At 45.3% G+C, this 25,758-nt stretch overlaps 1 protein-coding gene across 1 annotated transcript in view; it reads left to right on the plus strand.

Moving 5' to 3' along the window:
- Positions 1-25,758, plus strand: part of VAV2 (vav guanine nucleotide exchange factor 2) — an 832,583-nt gene that overhangs the window by 520,501 nt on the left and 286,324 nt on the right. The window lies entirely within an intron of this gene.

The following is a 25,758-nucleotide window of genomic DNA, read 5'->3' on the forward strand; positions in this document are numbered from 1 at the left end:
TGGCAGTTCGGGCACGACTGTTCCCATTGGGCGCAGGGTCAACTGATTTGCATATGGCTGGGTCCAAACTGGAATGGCACGGTGAGCAATAAAACGATGGATTTAGGCCCAGATCTCTGTACTGGGGTGAATGTATGACATTGTTCTGCATTCTGTCCATCAATTGTTGTTTTTGCCACTGGCCAGTCCAGTGGCATCTGGGCACTCGTGTAATACACATTGTTGGCCTTCGTCTCCTGACCCTGGGGGTTGTAGGTAGCACCTCACAAGTTCAGAGATTGTACTTCCTGTTTTCTCTACTGATCCATAGTTTTAGGTACTACCTCTAGTACTCAATTTGAGCCAATGGTTTCAGGTGGGGCCCACCGGCTCTCATTTTTCAGCTTATTTTTCCTAATCAGACTTTGTCCCAGAGCAAGAGAGATCAAACCTTTTTACACACATGTGGAGAGGCAACGTGTACTCTGCAGATTTAAGATTCAAATGCTATGCATAAATTAACAATGGATGACAGGAGTGATGAGTCTCCAAGACAGATGGCGTAGTGTTCAAAAGCTTTTATTAGAGTTTCATACAATCCACAGCCTACGCGTTTCGCCCAACACGGGCTTCTTCAGGGCTTGTCTCTATGCCTTGAAAACTGATACTTGATAGCTCCAAAAGGCAAATCCTCGCTATTTTCCAATCCTGGAAAGACGAATATGTCCTGGACCATGTGGTTACCCACTTAATTTATCTGAAAAATTTCCCCTCTATGTCAAGGGTGTCTTTACTTCTTGAGTCACAGTGATAGCTCTAGCCGTAGCAGTGTCGCTGTCATATGCCGATTAGGGCATAGTGGATAAACTCTTCATGCGAAGTCTTGCTTCTCGCGTCCTAGTCTCAGTCAAAGTATGAAGAGAGATCAAAACACCAAAAGAGGAAGAAGAAGAATGTAGGAAGAGAAAGACAAAAAACAATGAGAAAGGGAGAAAGTTGGAATAAAAAATACACTGAAAGCGTGATATAAAGTGGAATGGAGTGTCTGGCGGTTGATTAAAGAGGCATGAGGTGGAATCAAGACTAAACATCCTTGGTATTCAGCCCCCCAATCTTCAATAATGCTGTCACATACTTAAAAACAAACCTTTGGATGACACACTTGTTTCTTTAATCAACTAAGCACTGACTGTGTCTGTAATGATTAGACAGGGCTCTGATTTATTTCACGCTTCAATGGTAGGTGTGGCTGACCCTTCGAGGTCTAGCCCATGGGAGCAAAAGGAAGATTGATAACGCATTTTTTGTAATTCCTTTTTGAGAGGCTTTGTTAACAATGTATTTTTTTATAGTGTTGTAATCAACAGTGTGTGCCTCCGGGTTTTCATTAATAGCTTCATTCCTGCAAATATTTTTATTTAATCCAATATGAGCCCCAGATCAGGATCTCTGTATTGACCCATATTCATCCAATTTTCTTGTTGTTATTGTTAGACTTTGATGCACTCTGACAAAATCGGTGTGGCTTGGCCCCAAATCCATCCCTTTGTTCACATAGTCTTTGTACTGCCAATAGGATGTCTAAGGCGGCCATTGCATGTGATTTAATGGTCTGTACAGTTTGCAAACTTTGTAAGCAAAAGTTCAATTTCAACCAACTTTTAATCAAAATGCTCTTACTCCAGAAGAGTTATGAAACAAGAGATTCCAATTATGCCTGTGGTTATTAATTTGACTGGGGTTCACTGGTCAGTCACAATTTCTATCACAGCCCTTTAAATTGCACTAACGGTGTTCCTTGATTTACAAGCTTGCACTGCGCAAACATACATACCTCACACCTTGACAGGTAGGGGAATGGTTTAGAATGTGAATTTTAGGGTTCACTTAAAGGTGCATGCGCCATTTGTGCCACAATATTACCTACAATGTATAACAAGAAGGGAGCTGGTGGGCTGGTGTGGAAAGTTATTTGGTGATTGGTTGAGAAAGAGAGGTGTCTTAGCTCATGAATGGAATTGTCATCTCTTCAAAGTGACTTTATTACCTTTTGTTTTCACTGGTGGTCTGCTGGCAGAGGTGTAAACAACGTGATTTTGTGCGGAAAGCATTTTGATGAAACATTTCTTGTGATAGAAATGTCTTTTTTTTTTTTTTTTAAAGGATTGGCCCGATTCGAATACAGTGGTGTAGGGATGGTGTGGTCTTGCAAACTTGTGCATGTTCAAAGTTAACACTTAAAAAATGAAGGTGTTGAAATACAGTTCTACGTAAGTGAGTTTATAGCAGAGAGGCAAAGGAAGGAAGTGGCATGCTCAGCTCACAGTATTGTTACTGACAGGTGATCACTCTGCAGATGGCAATGACTGAATGGGCATGGTAACTAGGGCATAAGTCCTAATAAAAGAAGTGGGTAGACTAAATAAGAATACAAGTGACATCATGGCACGTGACATTACGGTACGGTATATCTTACGTAGTCTCACAGAAAGTAGCAGGGACACCCTTCAGAGTCTGAGGTCTGCAGTTTCCTGTGAACCCCTACTTTATGGCCCTCTATCTGGACTGCACAGATGTGGCTATCCCCCTTGCACCCAGTAGTGAATTGGAGACAGGCCGCCTGACACACGGCACCACGCACATCGAATTGCCCACTTACCCAAAGTGACATTTCCATCACCGTAATGTCGAACCCACTCCCAGGCAGAATTTGCCATTATGAACTCATCGATACCAAACACCATATTGTTCCTATTCTGCCCATAGGAAATAATGCTAGACCGCCTTTCCCTGCATCCCCTTATGCTAATACAATGTGAGAAGCAGGCCCCATCTTACCGAACACACCGTCCGGTGTCATTAATGATTCTTGCAGGTAACACAGCCACACACCTGCCCAACCTCTTCCCAACAGCACACCCCCTGTCACCATGGAGAACTCCGATATAGCAGGAGACATTCAGAACTTTGGCACACAGCTTTGTAAATGCCAAGTCGGGTAACAGTAACCTGTGCACACAGGTCCCACCAGGGCAAACCTGTGGCACAATCGATGAGCTGCTCCATGGATTACACAACCTGTGCAGCAGGCCCTCTGAAACACGTTTGAGATACATGCCCCATGTGTAGGTCTTACCCCACAACAAGAGGCTGATAGCTAACTCGAATCAGCCAATCATATATACACATATGCATTGTGTACATGATGAGCCCAGTGCTTGGACACTGCATGGTAGTGCCAAGTGCACCCAAGTCCTAAGCTAGCAAAACAAGGTCAAAACAAGAGGTGTGCAGCTAAAAAGGTTAGGGGAGACCACGCCAACAAAGGCCTAAATGCCGGGTTTAACACATTTTCTGTGTGTTTTGTCCAGTCACAGTTTGCACAGAGGGTTAATTTTTCTCCTGCAAAGCACATTGTGTAACGTACACATGCCAGATTTTTATTTTATGTATATAGGTAAGTGGGTTACTGCTTTTAAAAGACAGATTTTTTGCTACTTAAAGTTCTTAAATTGCAATCCTCCTAATAGAGCACAATGAGCTATAAAGGATGATATGTGAATCCAACACCTTGTAACCTTATTGTCTTATGTTGCAATCCTGCACATTGATTTACACACTTGTATGATATATTGTCAATGTATAATGTGTGCATGTGTAGTAAAGCGCTCTGACACCCTACATTGGGATGAGTAGCTCTACAAAAGAAATAGCAAGCATTTACAATGCAATTGTCTCGGCATTCTTAAAGTTAGAGCTATTGGCATTGCTAATGACATTATTTTTATTTATGTTTTTGTTTTTAAAACGTAAATAAATGGCATTGTCATTTACAATGCCAATAGCAGGGCAGGAGAGCAAGCACAACCAACGAGGGGCGGGGGCAGGAGAGCAAGCACAAGCAACGAGGGGGCAGGGGCAGGAGAGCAAGCACAAGCAACGAGGGGGCAGGGGCAGGAGAGCAAGCACAAGCAACGAGGGGGCAGGAGAGCAAGCACAAGCAACGAGGGGGCAGGGGCAGGAGAGCAAGCACAACAAACGAGGGGGCAGGGGAGCAAGCACAGCTAAGGGGCAGGGGAGCAGGCACAGCGAGGGGGCAGTGGCAGGAGAGCAAGCACAAGCAACGAGGGGCATGAGAGCAAGCACAAACAATGTGGGGGCAGGGGCAGGAGAGCAAGCACAACGAACGAGGGGGCAGGGGCAGGAGAGCAAGCACAAGCAACGAGGGGGCAGGGGCAGGAGAGCAAGCACAAGCAACTAGGGGGCAAGGGCAGGAGAGCAAGCACAAGCAATGAGGGGGCAGGAGAGCAAGCAATGAGGGGGCAGGAGAGCAAGCACAACAAATGAGGGGGCAGGAGAGCAAGCACAAGCAATTAACATCATTGACAAAGCCAATAGTCCTGGCTTATTTAGGTGTAATGTTACATGTTGTATTATATATCTGGATGCAATGACAAAATACCAGTCAGGCGGCACACTATGATAAGCACAGGTTGTTAGCTTATGTGGTGTTTAAGCCACGCCCTTAATTACATCGACAACCCTCTTTGCGAGCCTTCCCCCTAAAACACACACAGTTTTTTCATCCCACTTAAAGCCCTGAATGGCTCCCTATTGAGTTTCATGACTTGAGACGATGCAGGGTAAGTTCGGAACCTTCTCTAGGTGGTATGCTAATATGTATGTAATGTCACCAGTGACCACGCTGTAATCTCCCAGTAAAACCTGAAAGTAAATAAATAAAGCTCCAAAGTAGAAATCCCCGTGGCGTGGCTCCTACTACGTGTTTGTGCTCGCGAGCTCATGTTCCTGACGCCCACTAGCCGCTGTGTTCCCCCTGAGTTTGTTTGCGCTTTACATATATATGCGACACACACCCTGACACCACTGCTGACCCACATCTCCCGGTGACGCCACGACTACTGCACAACTAAAGCAGGCCGCTTATTTTCTGCTCCCCGTCGCCCTTTCAGAGTTGGTAAAGGGGACATACCTCCAGGGGAGATAATACACCGAGAAGGGCATTTTTAAAACGACGATGTTGCCTGGGAAAGATTTTAATGGTAGCTGTGAGGAGCTCTGAACGCTAGGAAGCCGCACACTACTGCACCCGAAGCTAAAACAATTCAAAGCCATGCCGTTAATCGACCATCTAGAGCTGTTTTACATGCAAGCACAGAAGGTGCTCCATACTTATGCCATACACCCTACTCTGTGCATTAACTACATCTCTGTATGATGATTAGATTAAATTAAATTGCGTGCATAAAGCAGATTTGCAGTAAGGATTTACTGCGTATTCCAGTCACGATTTCTGTTTAGTAAATCGTTTCAACGAGAGAAACTTGTAGACTTTGAGAATGCACATTACCTCATGCTGTAAGAGTTAGTAAAACTAGCATCGCATTCGCACTGTATCTTTCACAGCAGTTCAGGAGTTGCAGCCATTTCCTGCGGCGGTCGGGCAGAAATGCTCACGCTGTCTGCACGCCCAAGTCGGCCCCCTGATTGGTTAATAAGGAACACCAATCAGAAGGCTGACTTGGGCGTGCAGGCAGCGTGATGAGGGGCTGCTCTCTCCCGATGACGTCAGGGAGAGAAAGAACAGCCAAAACACACCTCTCTATCACAAAAAACGGGGCTTGAACGGAGTGATGCCCCTCTCCTCCAATGGCTGGCCTCCGTTTAGGAAGCCAGCCAATGGAGAAGAGGGGCGGGTTCAAGCCCCACTCCAGGGAAAACATTAAATCGTGGCTGCGCGACACTGCTGCGCAGTGTACGCTAGGCCGAGACCTAAAAAAAGATTAGTGGTATTTAAATCGTTATTTGTGCAAATACTTATACAGACTCGCATCTGACATTCTTACAGTGCATGCATATCTCTTATATACAGAGGTTGGACAAAGTCGTAAACGTGCCTCCAAATTGTAGTTTCTCAAGTACTTGTGAAGAGATAACAAGCTGTGTGCCTTTTTTCCCTCTAATGCATTAGAATCTAGGTGTGAGGCATCAGAGTGCGCCCAGACAGAATTTTGCTGGAACAAAATGAGGTCTGATGGCCCTTTAAACCAAGCCTTTATATTTGGACCAGATATTTTTAAAGAACCCCCTCCCTGCCTGCATGTTACTGTGAGAACAGAAATCAATTAACTGTAGGCGTGGAAAATTACACTGGGACAAGTTCAGCATATTCACTGGGGCACAAACCTATCGGCAGGGAGGGGCGGCGTCCACCCAGTGGAAATAATGGGTGGACGCCATCTGGCGGCGTGTATCCCTGACTTGTGCCCTAATGAGAACTATATCATTTCATCACACTTTAAAAGGGACTTCTCTAGAGAGAACGCAACAGCTGTTTAGGCACTAATAACTATATTTACACTACATCAACTTTGATTTTGTTAGCAAACGATAATATATAAATTACATAGAGGCATACCTTCCATCTTGCAGCCACACATCCTGAATTTGTGCTTGTTATGTGCTCTGTGACTGAACATGTTTTGTGTGGTATTGCATCTGTGTCTGTAGTTTCATATTATGTGTTTGTCAGCTTCTGTGTGTTTGTTTATGGACGTGTATCTTACTCTCGTCGGCTTGTTCTTACATTTCTCTAGCAGTCTGCCATACCTCACTCTCTGTAAATAGGTTCCTGGTACTGACTGGCCCCTTCTTTAAAAGCACCTCTCCTGACCCCACTTTCCCTCTCCTGTACCATACCGGCCACACCTGTATCCTCCTTGCCAACCAGATGCCCAAGGTCCACTACCTTCAGCCCATTCACCCGGTTGCCTCCTCATTCCCCCCTTTCCAGTCTTTGGTCCTGTCCAGCACGTGCAAATGACCTGACAGCAGCATAAAATGCTGTGCGTGCAAAAAATATGACATCTCTCCTAGGGTTGTACGATGGTACATCGCATGCAATTACTTCGCATGCCTTTTACATGCATTTTTAGCGCGCATGTTTTTACTGCGAAAATGCATGCCAATAAAACACATTGTTTTTATATTTGAAAACAATGTATTTGTTGGTGGAGACCCCCAACTTACCTTAAATGTGTTGTGTTGGTATGCGTTTTAAATGCATATTCGTGGTAAAAATATCTGTGCTAAAAATGCGTTGGTAAGGCTTAACGAGGTGAAAACAGGCCCGGACTGGCCGTTGCGGGCACCTGGCAATTCCCCGGTCGGCCGCAAGGGTGGGGGTCGTTTTTGGGCCCCGGGGGCCGTTTTTGTGACAGGGCCGTGCTGCAAAATCGGCCCTGTAACAAATTCGGCGGAAAAATGGCCCTGGTAAAGAGCTTGGTGGCATCCTCCCCCCCCCCCAGGGGGAGGAGGGGGGACGGCCGAGCACTTTGCCAGGGCCGGTTTTGGTTCCCAGTCCGGCCCTGGGTGAAAACCTCGTTGTAAAGGTTGTTTCCCCTCCCCCAGTCTCTGGGTGACTAGATGCTGTGTGGTCTCTGGTAGATCTTTGTGCGTGGGCGCCTATTTGCTGTCTGTGGGAGGCTGCCGATGTGTTTGTATGTGTGCACATGGTTGTCTATATATTTGTCTGCCTGCAGATTTGCATGCACGTTTTATCTGTGTCAGTGTGTGTGCGCATGAATGCTGTGTCTTTGCAACGCAAAAAGAGGATGGACGAAATGCAGAACGTTGTCAAACATTCACCCCCAGTACAGAGAACTGGACCTAAATCCATTCCAGTTTGGACCCAGCCAAATGCAAATCAGTCTTCTTGACCCTGTACCTCATGGGAACAGTCCAGTCTGAACTGCCAAGCCATGTCTTCCCTGGACTGGAAACAAGCATCCTGGGACCGGTTTTGGGGTATCAGTGCCGGCTTTATGCATGTGCAAGCTGTGCACCTGCACAGGGCCACCAAACCCCAGGGGCCACCATGCCAATATATATCCTTAATATATTAATCCTCTGAGGATGGATACATATTTGCGTGGTGGCCCCTGGCAGGGATTTGGCTTCTAAACACCCTGACCCCCTCCCCTCTTTACTGGCCTGCGCGCTTCGCCCCGCCCGGACCCCCTCTTCCGGGCCCCCTACCTACTCTCCCTGCCCAGGGCCACCATGAGCCTAGAGCCGGCCCTGGGGGTATCACCCCACATCATCCAGGTTAGCTTGAATCCAGTGGCACAGTGAGCACGGACCCACGTCTGGACACATCATTCCCCATCTTTGCATGTGTCCATGCACTATAACGAACTGAAACATATTTGATGTTTAGGACATTTACTGCTGTCATTTCGTTTATTTTATGTTTACTAAATAAGTTGCATCAAAAGATCGACATCAAACAAATGTTGAGAACTCGACCTACCCTCTAGGCTGAAGACAAGAAAGGGTATTAGGAAGCTAGAGAGGCTTGTTCAGATTGAGTCGCCTCTAGGCGCTTCTGCGCATGAAGGTGTGCTTTAAATGCTCATGGGAGATGCCAGATTGTAACCAGTGAAGCTTTGAAGTCCTTCCCATTGGTATGCTTGTAAGTGTGGTACACAGCCAAGCTGCTCCCATTCATCCCTTTGGCTCGGTGCTGAGACTGGCATCGAAGGCCCTGATCTGTGCCAACCGCGAGTGTTTTTTTGTGCTTATTCTGAGCTCCTGGGACCTGTAATGGCGCCAAGTGGGTATGCAGAGAAAAGGAGATAATGGGGGCAGACTGGCGGAACGGGACGAGGGCGGCAAACGTCTGAATATCCCTTCCCTCGGTAGCAGTGGCAGTTGCTGTTCGAGGCTCTCACGAGTGGTGTGTTTGACCCCGGTGCGGGAACCGCTGTCCTGTGGTGGGCTCAGGGACGCCTGGCTCGCCCCTCCATCGGTGCAGCCAGTTACGAGGGCTGCTATTCACCCGGACCCGCCTCGAAGCGTTCATTGTGAGAAAGAAAACGGCTCGAGGGGCTGGAAGTGTCTGAAAGTGGAGACTGTTTGTGCGGCCTGAGAATCCCTTCCTCTGGCAGCATGCCCCCAAGCACTGCAGCGTGCCAGAGGCGCACAGCGCCTCCATGAGCTGCGTCCCACGCGCAGGCTGAAGTGCTAGGCGAGGGCGCCGGGTGCAAACCTGGGGGTTAAAAGAGGACAGACTGACAGCCGCGGCAGGCAGTGGGAGTTCCTGCAGGGCGGTGACGTGGGGAGGGAGGGGCAGGGTGGGGGGGAAGTAATGTATGGATGACGGAGTTTGACAAGTAAGTTAACATATAAATAAATAAAACATATTTCGCACTGCTCCGCATTTGGTAATGCAGTGCGCACAACGAACTTCGTTTGATTTATTTATATGTTTACTTACCTCTTTAAACTCCGTAATCCATACATTACTACCTCCCACCCTGCCCCTCCCCCTCCCCACGTCACCGCCCTGCAGGAACTCCTACTGCCGACCGCGGTTGCAGACTGATAGCATTGGACCTGTGAGCTCCACAGGTGAGGGACAAACTCTTATAGTATAGCGACAGATGAGGGTCAGACTGACAGTATAGCAGCAGGTGAGGGTCAGACTGACAGTATAGCGGCAGGTGAGATTTGTGCTCTGATATTTTAGCAGTGGTGTGGCTTACAGTAATATATAGCAAAGATGCAATGAGCCCCTAATGCAAGCAAAGGTGATGAGCTCCAATTCCCTGGTTTGATAGTTTTAAAAAAAAACAGGTTTATTTAGGGTGCCGCTGACCCATCAGTCCCTGCGGCTCTGAATGCCGCTACGGCCTCTGACGCAATTGTGCGAGACGCGTCTTTTTGACTCTGCAGCTCCTGACGCAGTGGCCTTGATTCGGCTCCCTCTGGCGGTATATTCTCGGGTGAATACCGCCTTGCTCTAAGGCTCGGATGTTTAACCCAGATCAAAGACACCCCACGAGAGGTGCATCGGCCACTTCCAGGGCGCTTGATGTTATCTGCCCCCTATAAACTCTGAGTTTAGCACCTTGCCTCGAACTCCTTGGCGTCCCATGGACCTTGGAGATCTTTGCATTTTTCAACTACATCTGGGCCTTCTGCCACCAATCAAACAGTTGATTCTCAAGCATTGACTTTTAAAAAATGTCCTGAAGATGATCCTCTAAATTACATGGGATCGAAACGTTGTTGATTTTGCACACTGACCCTATACCGTGTATATCATTTGAAAGGGCAGATGTGTGGCTTCCTGTGGTCTAGGATGTAAACTGAATCATTTTTTCATACAAATAATTGCCTGAATATATTTTGTTTTTTGACGTTACCCACTAATCCTGGTAGCTAATAAAATGTGCTTTTATTTTTCATATGAAGACATTGTGTCATAATGTAAATGTAAATGTATATTTGTAAAGCGCACTGTTACTCCATCTCGGAGTGTCCTGGCGCTGTATACCGCTGGGGAACCCGTCCTGGCTTTCCCTGTGAGATGGTCCCTCCTGGGCACCTCCAAGGTGAAGCCAGGCATCCCCGGCGCTGATAGGACCGTTGTGGAGATTAAGCAAGCTATTGCCCAGAGTTGCATAATGGGACCCATGGTTAGCTTAGGCACCTAGGCGAGAATTATCGAGTCCGCGGACATTGACACAAGACCCTGCCGCAACGAGAATTGAACCCTGGTCCTGGGCCAACCTCTGCTTCAGGGTCTGCCACTTCTAACCAGTGAGCCACACTTCTCCTAATGTAACTTTATGACCTAATTTAATACTTTTACAATAGCGTGTACCCTTGGTCCCTCTGTATCCTTGGGTTTTCCCCATGTTTTATGGTGAAAAACTGACACTGAGAGCATTGTTGCAGGGGAGGCTCAGACTGGGGTTTAGCCCATTATAACATAGCAGCAGGAGATTGTGTTATTTTGAAAACATAGCAGAAGGTAAGTGTCAGTCTCAGTTGACACAGCAGTAGGTGAAGCTCAGCCGCTGAGATCATAGCAGAAAGAGAAGGCCAACCTCTAATAGCATAATAGCAGGTGAGGGTCAGACTGACAACACAGCAGAAGGAGAGGCTTTGGCTATGATAGCACAGCAGCTGGGCTAGCCTTGGATAGCAAAGCAGCAGGTAGAGGTCATGCACTGAAAACACAGCAGCAGCAGAAGGTTTACTCTGGTAGCATACCAGCAGGTGATGCTCAGGCTCTGAGAAACATGGCAGAGGAGAAGGGCAGCCTCTGATAATATAGCAAACACAAGGAGATGATGGATGGAGCGCTGAAACTTTTCAGACACTCACCTCCATTCACAGATCTGGGTTGAATCCATCATCATTCTTTAGCTCACTTTGCCACTTCAGTTCAGACCCAGCTGTGTGCAAATCAGTTTTGACCCTGTGCCTCATGGGCGCAGTCCTGCCTGAACTGCCAAGCCAGTTCTTCCGTGAACCGGAAATAATCATCCTGGGACCAGTTTCGGGGTAACACCCCTCTTCAGCTAGGCTAGCTTGACTCCAGTGGCAAAGTGAGCAAGGGACCCACGTCTGGGCATACCCTGTCAACTAGGGTGAACAAAGCAAACACAAGGAGATGATGGACGGAGCGCAGAAGCTTTTCAGGCACTCGTCCCAAGTCAAAGATCTGGGTTAAATCCATAATCGTTCTTTAGCTCACTTTGCCACCTTAGTTCAGACCCAGCTATGTGCAAATCAGTCTTGATAGCGGAAAGTGTGTTACGTGGAACGTAAACACAACCCTGTGGTGGGCACACTTGTGTAACTCAGCGTAGCTGATTCAAAGGACAGTTCAAATCCATAAGTTTTACAACGTTTGCATATGTTTAATGAAGTTCAAGGGTTCATTATGCGAGGCGTTACATCACGCCATATGATCCATATAAAGTAATCCCATAGCATGTAGTTCAAAATATGCTCCGATGCATTTCGGACTCGTGTAGTCCTTTGTCAAGGAGCACTGCTTCCACTTCGATATACAGCTCACATCAGTGTGTGGAGATTCAAAAGAGGTGGACTACGTGTCTCGGGCTTCGCGTAGGTACTGCGGTACACACTTTCCGCTATTATCTACTGGACGTATTCTGGCTAGTTACGTCACCTGTTGGAGCACCTTTATCTGTTTCACTGCATCAACTTCCCTACACAATTTGTGTTTATCTTACATTGCTGTGCGCCTATGCCTCTCTCTTTAATTTTCAAATCAGTCTTGACCCTGTGCCTCATGGGAACACTCCAGTCCTAACTGCCTAGCCATAGCGGAGGAGCCACCCCTGGAAGATCCTGCAATACCATGGGGGTGGCGTACAATGGTCCCTAACAAATATGGCCCATACCTTCTCAGACACCCCGGCAATAGCCAGAGCAGCAAGACTGGGCATTAGTCTGCACCTTAGCAAATCCAGAATCCCTGCCAGGGTCCGTGACCTCAGGCATAGCGGTCCCACACCTGTCCCAGGAGCTCAATGGTGTTCTTGGGAGCCTCCTGAAGGGGTGCCGAATGTAAGGGTTGCTAAATACGAAGGCTGCCTAGTCTTGATTTCACCTAATGCCCTCCCCCACCCCCACCCTGTTTCTTGGCACTTTATTTCATTCTTGCAGGGTAGTTTTGCCACAGTTTTTTCCCTCCTTTCTCTTCCTTCTTCCTTTTCTCTCTTTACTTCTCTGACTCTAGGACAAAAATAAATCTTAATCCTCAAAAATGAGTGCCGGTTTCCCCCACCTGCAACGACCGACACACATTAGGTACTCCCGCCAAAAATCAGCGCCCTGGTCCTTACCGGGTAGGTTCACAGTAAACTTGTGTCGCATGTATGTACATACGTGCATTCCTGCATACACATGTTGGAAAGAAACACAAATGAGTAAATGACCACAGGAATGTAGAGTTTGCTGATGCAGACTTGCCCTGGAGCATCTGATACTGTAGTTTTGTTTCCCAGCAGGCTTTGCTCAAGCTTGCATAATCTTAGGTTGTATGTAGATCACAAATTCCGAGTATGATTGACTTCTTTGCGCGAGCCTACAGACTGCCTCCAGCGAAGATGTCGAACGATTTCCATTTTCCTGTAACATATCACATCCAATGCTCTTGCCAGCTCGAGTGGAAAATGTGGTTTCCAAGAGACGGCCTGTGAGCTCTTGTGGAAGAGAAGCTCTGTACTTGGTAAAGGTCCTCAGAAGGTGATATGATTGAACAAGGGAAATGTCACAGAGCTCGAGGCGCTAGCGTGGTAAGAAGAACAGGAGCGTAGAAACAGCGGCCATACTGTATGGACATCGCGGAGCAGCCCAAAGCCTACATCTACATGCATCTCATGGAAGTTCCAGATGACCAGTTGCAATTGTTTTTGCATTATCTTTTTCCAGCAAACGAGTTCCTGCACGTTGGACATGTGGCCAGCAATTAAAGAGTGACATTGTTCTATTAATGCATTGATAACACAATAAGACACTAATAAATCGTTTTGTGGATTATATAAAAAAAAAAGTGGGAGAGGTGTGGCGCCGCGGCCAGGGTGACTGACGCTGGAATCTGGGGATCACGGTTCGATCCCCGGCACCGGTGGCAGATTAGCCCAGCACCATGTGACTCTGGGCAATAGCTTGCTTAATCTTCCAGACGGCCCCCAGTGCCTAGAGACCCTTACGGGTGATTGTTCACGCTTTACAAATGTGGATTATATATATATTATATATAAAATGCAGCTTCTGTGTGCAGAACCTTTGCCTTTAGCATTTCCTTTTATCTTCAGAAAGCCATATGGTTCTACTGGGATGCATCAGAAACAACTTACAGCTGGAGGTCCCACCAGGGGTACATCATTTACAGAACTGACCACCACTAGAATTTCAAGACCAGAGTCTAATCTATTGCCTTGTTACCTGGGACGACCGGTTCAAGTCCACGTACCTACTCCAGCTCCGTGGTCGTCATCGGCCCACCTCCTAGCTTTGCACCAGTTCAGTATGTTGTACTTCATCAGAACTTACAAGCTTGTTGGCACTGTAATGAAATTTGCAAGCAAAGTGACTGATTGTGTGACCTACATTCTTTTATTAGAACTAAAGATTATATTTGTATATGTTTTAGAAGCAGGTGGCCTCATATAACCAGTACATAGACTTGAATGTAGTGTGCACTGTTCACTTTAACCAAGTTCAATAATTTGTTAATCACAATATAAATCACAATCTGCTTATTTCTTTCTTAGAATTCATTTATTGAAAAATGTGTACTATTAGTTCATTATGTATGGTCCCTTATTTTTAATAACTCACACATTTCCTGAACACAAAATGTATGTCCTGTTCCCGTTCATGCACATGAACTCCTCACCCACGCACACAAAGCTCTCCACAACACCGGACCAGCCTACCTAAACAACAGACTCAACTTCTACACCCCTGCCCGCCAGCTCCGCTCCACCAGCCTCGCCGCCGTCCCGCGCATCCAACGAACGACCTCCGGCGGCAGATCATTCTCCTTCCTCGCCGCCAAGACCTGGAACACCCTCTCCACCCATCTACGACAGACCCAGGACCTGCTGACCTTAAGGAGGCTCTTCAAGACCTGGCTCTTCGAGCAGTAGCCGCACCCTTCCCCCCCCCCCCGCAGTGCCTTGAGACCCTCGTGGGTAAGTAGCGTGCTTTGCAAATTCTCTGATTGGCTCTGATTGAAAAGGAACAGGACATACATTTGGTGTAGTACAACAAATTTCATGATTATATATTGATGTTAAAACAAGTATCAAGGAAACTTGTGTGTTAGAAATATTTTGTTCAGGAAATGTATGAGGTATTAAAAATAAGGTACCATGTATAGTGAAGTAATAGTACAAATGATTAAATAAATGAATTAGAATGAAGAAATTAGCAAAGCTTGTTATATGATGATAGTTAATTCACGTATGTCGACTGCACGCGTAGCGGTGTAGCACCACTGGATTATTTAGTACACGAAAGGATTTTCTTTTCTAAAGAAACTGGAAGAGGAAATAGGAGTGCACTTCTCATCTAAATATTGTTTTAGGAGCAGGTGGTGCACATCAGAAAATAAAAACACTGCAACGTAACCCCATTAAGATAGCAGTATTAAAAAATAAAAACAGAGGGCACATATGAATAACTTGCATTGGGAAAGCTCATACTATGTATATTAGGAGTTTTGGGAAAACGTTCTGCATACCTTAGTTTAACACTAAATTGTAGATACTGGTTTAATGTATATTGTGTCAAGTTGAAATTGTAACCATAGTTTTTAATACCAACATGTCTTCATGGTCAGATAGATAAACAGTGGTTTACTAGACCCTTATGTTTAGGCTTAGATGAAGTGATGTTTGCCAGTGAAATGGCAACGTAAGTCAAGTGAATGCGTAACACGGATTTTTTTATTCTGTGTTAGTAGTTTCCAATTTATATATTGATGAAAGACATTCTCTCCTCCAGCAAATATTTATAAGCCTTGCGGGCTGTGGATCCATCAATGGCGAATGTGTTTCTGAACGTGAAAGGTTCGGAAGGAAGAGAGAAGAAGGTCTCGAAAAGGAAAAACTCTAACGCTCTTTGTTACCACCGTGGGAGTACTTCACATGTGGAAAACTTTGAAGGGGTATCCCGCTGTAGTTTGTGGAGATGTTTGAGTAGGCAACGGTGTTTTGTAGGGGTTGATGCAAGAAGTTGTGTTGCTGCTGTTCTAATGCAACCGGATTCCGATTAAGATTGGGTTGTGACATATGGTTCTGTATGCAGGGATCACATGAGAAAAGTGATTGCGTTATAGAGATGCAGTACCTTGTTTGTGTTGCTTGTGTTGTTACTCAGGGATTGAGACTTGAATGGCAGGTTTATCACAGAAAGTGGCATGTAGATTAGGTCTGACGACGATTACCACCCAACGCTACCTTCAAAAAAATGCAACACAGTCTACTGAATGCCACATAACCTCACCACGTTACTTCCAAACCTACCAGTTCTGCAGAGTATCCATGCAATCTTTTCGCGATGCTCTCCAAGCACCTAAGCCCCATCTTTCTTTACCCAATTTCGATGATGCTGGTAACTTTATTAATAGCTAAAATAGCAAAGATCCAATATAAACATCCAAACAAATGACAGATCAACCCCAACACCCACTAAGACACACAGAAACAAATCTCTCTGGTGGAGGATAAAGCAAGCTTCGCAAATCGATTGCTTGCCATTTTTTAACCAGGGTTACTCGAAGTCCATAAAAATTAACTTTTTGAGACATAGGATGGGAATTTTTCCATGCACTCAACATTTTTCACCATGGCTAAGGTCACAAGCATTAGAGCCGTGCAGATTGTGCAAAACCAAACAAGGCGATATAGTCCATCTAATCTGCTTATGCAAGGAAATTCACCAAGCACGGCAACAGTTTCTAAAATATCCATTCATACAGAAAGGCATCCGCACCAGGAGGCAAGCAGTGTTAGCCTGTTTAAACCCAGAAAATACACAACTAAACTATAGACTGGTAAAATTCCTTTTGCTGGCTGAACAAAAAGTGCCCAAACCTGCAAAAACTGAACCAGGCCATGGCATTGCTGTACATCTTGATAAGAGCAAGCCCCAAGTCAGTCCACCGTAAGAAGATATTGCCAGCGACACACAAACAAGACGACCGGCAGAAAGAAGTTTATGGCTGGTTGGAAGAAAAATGGAACTGCAATATATAGCTAGCTATGCAAGGACATATACCATGACCAAAATACAAGCTTGTTTATATCTGCATAGAGTCATTTAACAATTGGTTTTATCCGGTTTTATTTTGAAGATTGCTATCATAATAAAAAAAAGCAGCAAAAATGGAGGTATTCACTTATACCTTGTGGAAATTTTATATATACACAGATGTTTTTATGTTCTAATTTTGTATTGTATGCACTAACACTGCAATGGTTTTAAGTAACTGCAGGAAATAAAGAAACGTGAAATGTGAAACATAAAGAAACACGAAGACACACAGAAAACAAACCAGCAATCATCTTCATATTCGTTCTCACAACAATTCTGAAAGCTTCCTCAAAGAGTATCCTTAGAAGTCTTCCAATACAGCTTCTCAGCCAGCAGCAGTATACTGCTCATAATACTTAACGACTCTGATGATCTTCTGACCCTACTCATAACTTATCTCATCCACTTACCATTTTAAACACAGCCATTTCCATATACGCTCAAGCAACACTTGGCCCAACTCTCAGATGCAACGAAAAACAATTTATTACCCACCACCCACATCCAAGAATCTGAAAAATATTTGTGACATCCAAATACAGGGCTGCACTCACACTCTTATCTTTTTGACCCAACATAATCAGATTTCTGCTCTCGCTCCTGCACCTGAATTGCATATCTAAAGGTCTTGAATGATTGCCTTGAAGCCATAGACAAAGATATGACGGCTTTGAGTTCTAACAGACCTCACTGCAGTCATGGAGATTCAACGCAGACTACCGCATGACCACTCTAGCTCCCTGTAGGCTAGGGGTACTCGCAAATATTTTCCCATGGGCCAAAAAGTGTTTTCTGTGATGTGACCAGGGCTACCATGATGCCAGAAGGGTGGCTATAGAAGGGACACAGGGAGGTGAGGTGGGTGTAGGGGAGGAGAAGCATGTACATTTAGTGTCTGAATTGCACAAAGTGAAACCAGATAACCTGGATCAATCCTGTCGTTCCCACCTGACCAAATTGTGTGATCCTACGCAATTGTTTTATTTCATTTTCCCTCCTTTTGCTTCATTATCACATTTAAGAGGATCTCCAGATACATGACTTCAGGATTTGCGCTGTACAAAACCTTATGTGTTTAATTTAACAAACTATAATGTTGTGTCTGTGTAATAGCAACCCAGGCCACCCAAAGGGTACACATAACAACTGACTTGTCTCTTAGTTCACTATTGGCATTGTTGATAAGGTGGTGGGGTGGCAGGGGGAATAAAGGGTTCTACATTCATATTTAAAAAAACTTGCACTTTTATAAAATACTTCTCAGTGCAGTGATATAATGTGATGTACCAAGGTGACACAATTCTGTACGTTAATGAAATATACTTTTGAATTTACTTTTTCATATTTTTACATGTTTGCTGCACGTGGTCTTTAAAAATAAAGGTGCTCAGGACACCGTAGTTACTTCTTTTCTTTAACTTCAATTAACATTTAAAGAAATACTTGTATGTTTATATAACATCTTTTTAAAGTTTAGTAGTAAGCCGAGTAAACAGCAGCCCAGTGCTTCTGTGAACCAGGGGGCCGCTGATAAAGGCCAGGAGGGCCGCATGTGGCCCCCGGGCCGTACGTTGGGTATCAATGCTGCAGGCCCTAGTTGGAGTCTCAGACTTCCTCTGATGTGTCCCTGCAGTTGGCCTCAACTAGTCAAAGTTTGCCTCTTTGTCTAGCCCATGTCATGCTCTGGATTATGACGACTCAATCCTACTGCTTGTGTTTTTCTTTACTTAATCCACTCCTGCTAAATATCAGTTGCTTCTGTCCCCTTCTCTACCACTCCTGTACTAACAACACACATCTTAACATATGCAGGAACAAGAACTCTTTACATTATCTGGGCCTAGAAAAATCGCTGTCTACCGTAGAATCGTCAGTAGTAAGAAGTTTCCTTGAGCTTCATGGAAACAAGGCTGAACTGCTTTCCTCAGTGCCAGAGGCATTGCCAACCTCCTAGCCATCCAATCACTGCATCCTAGACCAATTAATTAGCCCCAGCATTGAGGTCAAAGGGTTAGAGGTCTCCATGGATGCTGAAATAATTCTTGACCACTGTCATAGCCCCGTTTTCCATATACTCCCCACACTTTCTTCCCTGATCAGGACCCCTCTGTTGTAATGCCAATGACCACTCTGGGTATATCAATGCTGCCTCATTCTACATTGCACTGATAAAATCTCAAACCAACATGCCAGAGATCCAGAAAGCTGGAAGAAATTATGTGAGTCTCACTTTTCCAGTTCTGAAACTGACTCCACTAACTTATTCATCAATTTCTTCGTCACCTTAAAGGAACCAAATACATCCCAAATGACCCTGATGCCACATCCCAACCTCCCTTACACTCCTTTGTTGCAGCAACAAAAAGAAATACACTGTTCCCCAAGAGAGAGTGTTAAACTGAGTAACCAAGCGGAGAAAGCAGCAAGGGGGAAGAAAAGTTCCCCTTTCGGAACTGAAACCCTCACACACCCAGCAAGCTAGGTGTCATGCTTCATCATATGGGTTTTGCTCCTCGTTAGACCTGGCGCTGCAATGCCTAACGGGCACACATAGAGGGGCTCTTTATCGGAGATCTTTTGTTCCTGCCAGTTGGTGCATGTGGGTATAGGGGCTTCAGGGGAAGTGTAGACGTGTGTGAAAGTGATGAAGATTAAAAAAGGTTAGTGAATCCACGGCAATCTTTATTGGTGTGGTTCACCACCTTGCTAAAAACAGTGAGGCGAAGATACGCGCTGGTGCAACGATCTAGCAGTGTGCGTTCTACCTAAAGGTCAACATGTTTCATGCTATGAGAGCAATTCGTCAGGACCTACAATGAAATAGTGCTACACAGTGGGGAAGGGGCGAATACTACCTTCCTCTTGAGGTAGGAGCGCAGGCCGGAAGGTCCTGCTCTGTCTAGGTGGGACCCTATTAAGACCCAGAAAAGGCGTCACCGGTCTTCTCTGGTGTGTTGGCACCAAGGTGGAAGGTACCTGTCCGTCATCCGGACCACACCGAATCACCTACCCGCACGTCAGGGTCAGGAAGAAGCCGGGGTCTTTGTTGCAGGACCGAAAAAATATACTGGTCCCAGGGCTGTGGAACTCCAATGAGTAAAGGATACAGTTTCAAAAATAAGTATGTCATTAAATACTCCTCTTGAGTCCTCAACTGAAGCTCAGGCCAGTAAGGAGGCCAACCAAAGACACGTGATTGCCTTCTGAGGACAAAAGAATGAATGCTGCTGGGAACCAAAGACCAGCGCAAACCAACTGGCAGAGGAAGAAACCGCGCAACTCACAAATGTACCCGTCCTAGGACTGCAGAGTACTGTGCGTCTTGTACTGTCTCATCCTGTGACCCAATGACCCGGAAGTGGCTGCTGAGTTTGAGCTCTTCACTGAGACCGGAAGCGAAAGCCCCAGCTGTCAGTGGCATCTCTGCCAAGGACGTCATGCCCCGAGGCTGTCTGTGCCAGCCTGGATGGTATTTTGTTGTTGACGCGTGATGTGCACCCCCTGCTGGCTGGCCCCTCCGCTGCACTGCCTGCCTCCTGCTGCTCGAGGAGAAGTTGAAAGATGCTGAAAAGAACGGAGATGCAGTCTAAGAAGCTTGAAAGCGTTACGTTTACATCTCTGAAAGCGTCGTCCTTGTTTCTGGAAATAACAAAGCAGGGATTTCTTAAATCCTGCATGCAGCATGTTCGCAAACTGAATCTGTATAAAAGAGTTTTATTTTGAGAGAGTTCTGCATTTGTTCAGTGTAGTTAGCCAGATAGCCTGCTCTCTCGCAGGCCTCATACAGCGTCCTCCACACATTTTTTTTTAAAATAATTTTTATTGGTATAACAATAAAGTACCAAACTTAGCAGAAAAACATAAGATGGAACAGTAGAGTGATAAAACGTATATCATCAAAAGATATTATAGCAAGGAACAATCTGATACAGAGATAATGAGAAAAAGGGGTAAGGAAACCATCTTATGAATGGGAAAATGAGTAAGAATAGTTATGGGTACATATTAAAACAGGTGGTAATGGATCCTCCACACATTTGGACCAGGGTGCACCTGCGTGTGGTGAGCAGCTTTCTTCTCCCGCCCATCCCTTAGCAACTACCTGCCCTCTACCCTCCCTACGGAATCCGCACCAACTACTGGAAGGAATGCCGCGATTCCCGATTCTATCGCCCTTGAACTCACTGATTTCTAAAACCCATAGGTATGTGAGCATGTCCAGCTGCCCATAAACGACTCTACATGAGACCGAGCGGTCTTAAATGCCCAATCACCACATGTTCAGTGCTGTAGAAAACCTCACCCAGAAAGAAATGTGTTATCTCGCACTGTACCGTCAGCATCCATCCCTGGTGAACCCTTTGAAATCGTACATGAAACTTCTAAGAAAACGAAATGTACCTCTAGTTAATACCTATCACTTGCTAAGATAGCTCAGCGAGTTAAGCGCTCACTGCCGAAATCTGTGTGTAAGCTTCAAGAATGACCCTCGGCATGGCCAACTTAGACTTCCATCCTTCTAAGCTTTATGACAGATACATAGCTTCGGGGGTGGGGGGGGAGTGTGTTTCGTGTGTTACACCCCCTAATAAACGTATTTTGTGATAAGTAGTTAGGTGCTGCTTTGAGTCGGGTATAGTGAGGTGTCTGTCGGATTTCTCCACGAATTTCTACACACAGAGGCAAAAAACAAACACACTCCCTCTCTCTGTTTGGAAAGAGTTCAAAAATGTTTATTTGACAAAATAATGTGCTTTCTCTCACTTAGTACCCCTAACAAACCTCATTCCTCTCCCTTTCTGCTGCTCCTTAAGCCTCTCTAGTGTGTTTGTCTTTTTGTATAATGTATTTTAATATAATGCGCCGGCGTGATTGTTGGAAAATCTGAAGCTCAACCCCCCCCCCCCATCTTATGGACCAAGCTACACCCCTGCTTGATTGTATTGTATTGTAATTGTATTTATATGGCACTTGCTACGCCTGACGAGGCGTCAAATCGCTTTTTCGGTGAGTAGCACGCTACTCCGGGACCCATAGAGGATTAGTGTTGAATAAGTATAATGAAACATGAAAGTAATTTTAAGTGGTGGATAGGTCAGTCAGTTATTTGGATTCAGAAGGATAGCAGAAGGATAGAAGAGGAAAAAAGCTTTGTATTTATATAGCGCTTGTTACCCCTGATGGGGTGTTGAATCGCTTTTTTGGGGGGGGCGAGTAGCACGCTACTCCGGAAACCCATGAAGAATTAGTGGTGAATTAGTATGGTGAAATATGAAAGTAATTTGAGTCGTGGATATTAGTCAGTTATTTGGAGTGAGTAGGACAGCGGAGGGATAGAAAGGTTTGCATTCATTAGCACCTGTTCCGGAGTAGCACGCTACTCCGGAACTCATATAGGATTAGTTTTGAAAATTAGTATAGTGAAATATGAAGTAATTTGAGTGGTGGATATGGTATTCAGTTATTTGGATATAGAAGGGTAGGTGGCGTGGTAGAAGAGGAAAGAGGTTTGTATTTATATAGCACTTGCTACCCCTATTGGGGTTTTGAATCGCTTTTTTTGGCGAGTAGCACGCTACTCTGGAACCCATCAGGATTAGTGTTGAATTAGTATAGTGAAACATGAAAGTAATTTGAGTGGTGGATATGTTTGTCAGTTATTTGGATTGAGAAGGGTTGGAGAGGGGTAGAAAAGGGAAAAAAGTTTGCATTTATAATAAGTGTATCTGAGCGGGAAGATAGTTACGTGCATTTATCGCTTGATTGCGTTGACCTGAAACATCTCATTCTTTGTTATCAAGCTTGCTTTAAAAATACGAGTTATTCTGGTCATGGTTGGTGTTAATAGTAGTGCTGTTCTTCTGTTCAGATGGAACATTTGTGTTCCAGCTGTTCCTCGGCTTCCCCCTGCGATGCCTCCACTTCTGAAGCCTGAGGTGGCAGGGCTGTTCTCTTTGGTCATTGTTGTTTGTCCAGCACAGCATGGGAGAGCGCTTGGAACAGGATGAGGGAAGCCAGGCAGGAAAACAATTGTTATGCAAGGCAAGCTGTGGTGTGTGTTTTGATTTCTATGAGAGCAGCTCTTTTCGGTCTCTTGAACTGATTCTGTTGAGCCTGTATGAATAACCTTATTTTCTACCAATTTTTTTCATTTTTTCAAATAACTTCCTGAGATTGTACCAGGTTTGAGCTTGGGGTGTTTTTACGGGTTGTGGATATACTTTGTACTCACTGGAGTAGTTTTTAAGTGAGATGTTAAGATATGGCAGTGATTCGCAAGCCATAAGTACTTCTTGTCAGATAACCTTCACATGGCTTTTATTCGGGTTTGCGAATCTTCATTGATGTGAATTGTAACTCTAATGAAATAAATACACTTCTTGGAATGCACTGTCATTTTGCTTTATCTGTGTCATCCTGTGTGACGTAGGAGAGTCTTGCAAATTTTAAACTTCTCTTCTCAATGAGGTGGGCGCTGGAGTGCTGGGAACTGCATCATTCTACAAAATCACACAAGTTCCTATTAGAACAGTGATATTCAAAGTACGGCCCGGGGCCCGCATGCGGCCCTCCTGATCTTTACATGCGGCCCGCTGGGCAGCTGCAGCACTGGGCTGCTGTTTACTCGATTCAGCATTAACATGAATAAAAATGTTAAATATACAGCTAGCACTTATTTAAAGGTTAATTGCAGTCAGGGTAGGTAGTAAATTGGCCCTGAACTTTAGGAACACTTTCATTTTTAAAGACCGCAAATGTGTAAAAATACGATAGTCTTTTCAAAATTCAAGAAGTGTATTTCATTGACCTGTAGAACTATTTCACCTTAGTAAATCAAATTATAGCAGTGCACTAGAAGTATTTTTCTTAACGTGATGGTTTTCAAACATGAATGATGGTTTTGAACAGCATCCATCCTGAAGTCATGTATCTCGAGACCCTGGACAATTGTCCAGGGTCCAGGGTCATACAATTTGGTCAAGTGGAGAAGCCGGGATTCATCCCAGGTTTTCTGGTTTTAAATTGCGCAATTGAGTTCAGCCACTAAATATACATGCTTTGCTTCCCCTATACCGACCTTACACCCCCGCTGGCATCAGTGCGGCTCTCGGTCACACCACAGAGCAAACTTTGCGGCACCCGGGAAAATGTTTGTAAGTGCCCATGTAGTAGAACAACCATTGGAAAAAAAACAATGGGTCTGGTTTCCCTTTTGGGTCCTGACCAAAACATTTAAAAAGGCCTGCTGCATTGATTAAACACCCAAACGATTGTTTCTACACATAGTGCACCCATGATATCAACAAAGAAAGTTTGACGATAAATCAAAGTACTTTTGTGATGTAAAGTGATCCCCTTGCCGATCAATGCTACCCCTCCAACAGGAAGAATGATACACCAAACAGCCACTGTCTTGAGGTGAGAGAGAGAAAGTCTTTTGGGCGGGGGCAAAAAACATTTTGAGTATATTTTAAAGAATTGAAACAATAGGTCTTGCAGACATCTACACTGTCAAGCCAGACCTTAAAAGATTGCTTCTTCACGTGCTGTGATTGCTTTAGCTTGACCTTTAGCATACGTGGTGCTCCAGGCAACAATGCACTGCACACTGTTGTTGACTTGCGGAGCCCGGCCCTGTGAGCGCCAGCTTCGGTGCTCATTTCTTGATTGGCGGCAAGCCTGCCGCTATTGTGCATGTACTACTAATATACTGCGCCGGGTGGTATACTACATCTTTCCCAATCATAGAGATAACCTCCAAATTCCCAACGACCACCAGGTCCATACATCATTTGTGTCCCTATGACGAGTCTAATAGTGTTGTGGTCTCTGCGATGGCTCAGGTGCTCCCCTCTGTGAGTAGTGGGTTCATCCACTTCTCAACACCTCCAGCGTTGTGGGAGGTAAGGAGTCACCTGGGTCCACAGGTGCTAGCGATGGAGTCACATCTGCTGAAGTAGGGCTCCCTGATCTCTTGCCGGTCCCTCTACTGGCAGTTAGCCTCACTCAGTGTCGCTCTCCTCACCATCAGCTGCCATGGTGGAAGGCACACAGTTTCGAACATTGACGTATTATGAGTCACGTGTTTCTCACTTCGTGTCATAGATTTTATTGTTCCCTTCACTGCTATTACTGTCCTTAGGACACATTCAGAAGGTGTGCTAAGTTTGCCTCCTGGTGTCTGTCCCTAAAAAGTACCTTGTGCCAACATTAACCTCAGGGGATTTAGCCCTTCTCTGCTGACCTGATCAATGAACGTTGACTCTTTTTTTAGTCCTGACTTGCCAGGGACCTCTGGTTCCCGCTCTGACGCTGCAAGGATGGTAAAGACACAGAATGTATGCTGGTCCTAATTACGAGACAAGGGAAAACTAGGGGAACCGGTTTTGCATGGTCATGAGATGTAGGAGGATGTGGATTCCTCCTCTTGGAATTTGTGGCCCTCACACACACGCCTGGGTGTCATGCTTCATCATAGCGCTGCTCCTCATCAGGTCGGCGCTGCAATACCTGACGTGCTCCCTATGAGGGGATCTTTGGCGGAGATCTTTTATTCCAAATTGCCGTTTGGTGCCATGTGGGTGAGGGGCCTAACCATTGTAGATGAGTGAGTGGAGGTGTGTAACCTGAAGGAAGTTTAAATCCGGTTTGGAAGTACCAACGAAAACAATTTTAATCAATAGGTCTCCCAAACTGATTAAGAGAGACAACGGCGCATGTCTGAGGTTATGTCTCAGGGAGGGCGCTCTATTGTGTGGTAAACTTGTTTCTCGTCTAGTAGTCAATCAATCTGGTGGCGATTCGTCAGGACCTTATAAAATTAAATCTATCTACACGCGGGTGGATATATGATGTAACCTACCTCTTTAAACCAGCCTTTCACATACTCTGTGTAGTACCTGATAGAACATGACCAACCTGGTGAAGGTATAAAAACAAATATTGAGATCTGAGACTTCATTATAAACACAACTCCTATGTTCCCTGTGTGACAAGCTCACAGCACACAGTGGTGAAGGCTAAAAACATACACAATGTGAGTGCCGTGTGAGTGACTCTCACAGACCATTATGAGTCACGTGTTTCTCACTTCGTCTCATAGTTTCA

This window comes from Lissotriton helveticus, chromosome 5_1, assembly GCF_964261635.1.
Source record: "Lissotriton helveticus chromosome 5_1, aLisHel1.1, whole genome shotgun sequence".
NCBI classification, from domain to species: Eukaryota; Metazoa; Chordata; class Amphibia; order Caudata; family Salamandridae; genus Lissotriton; species Lissotriton helveticus.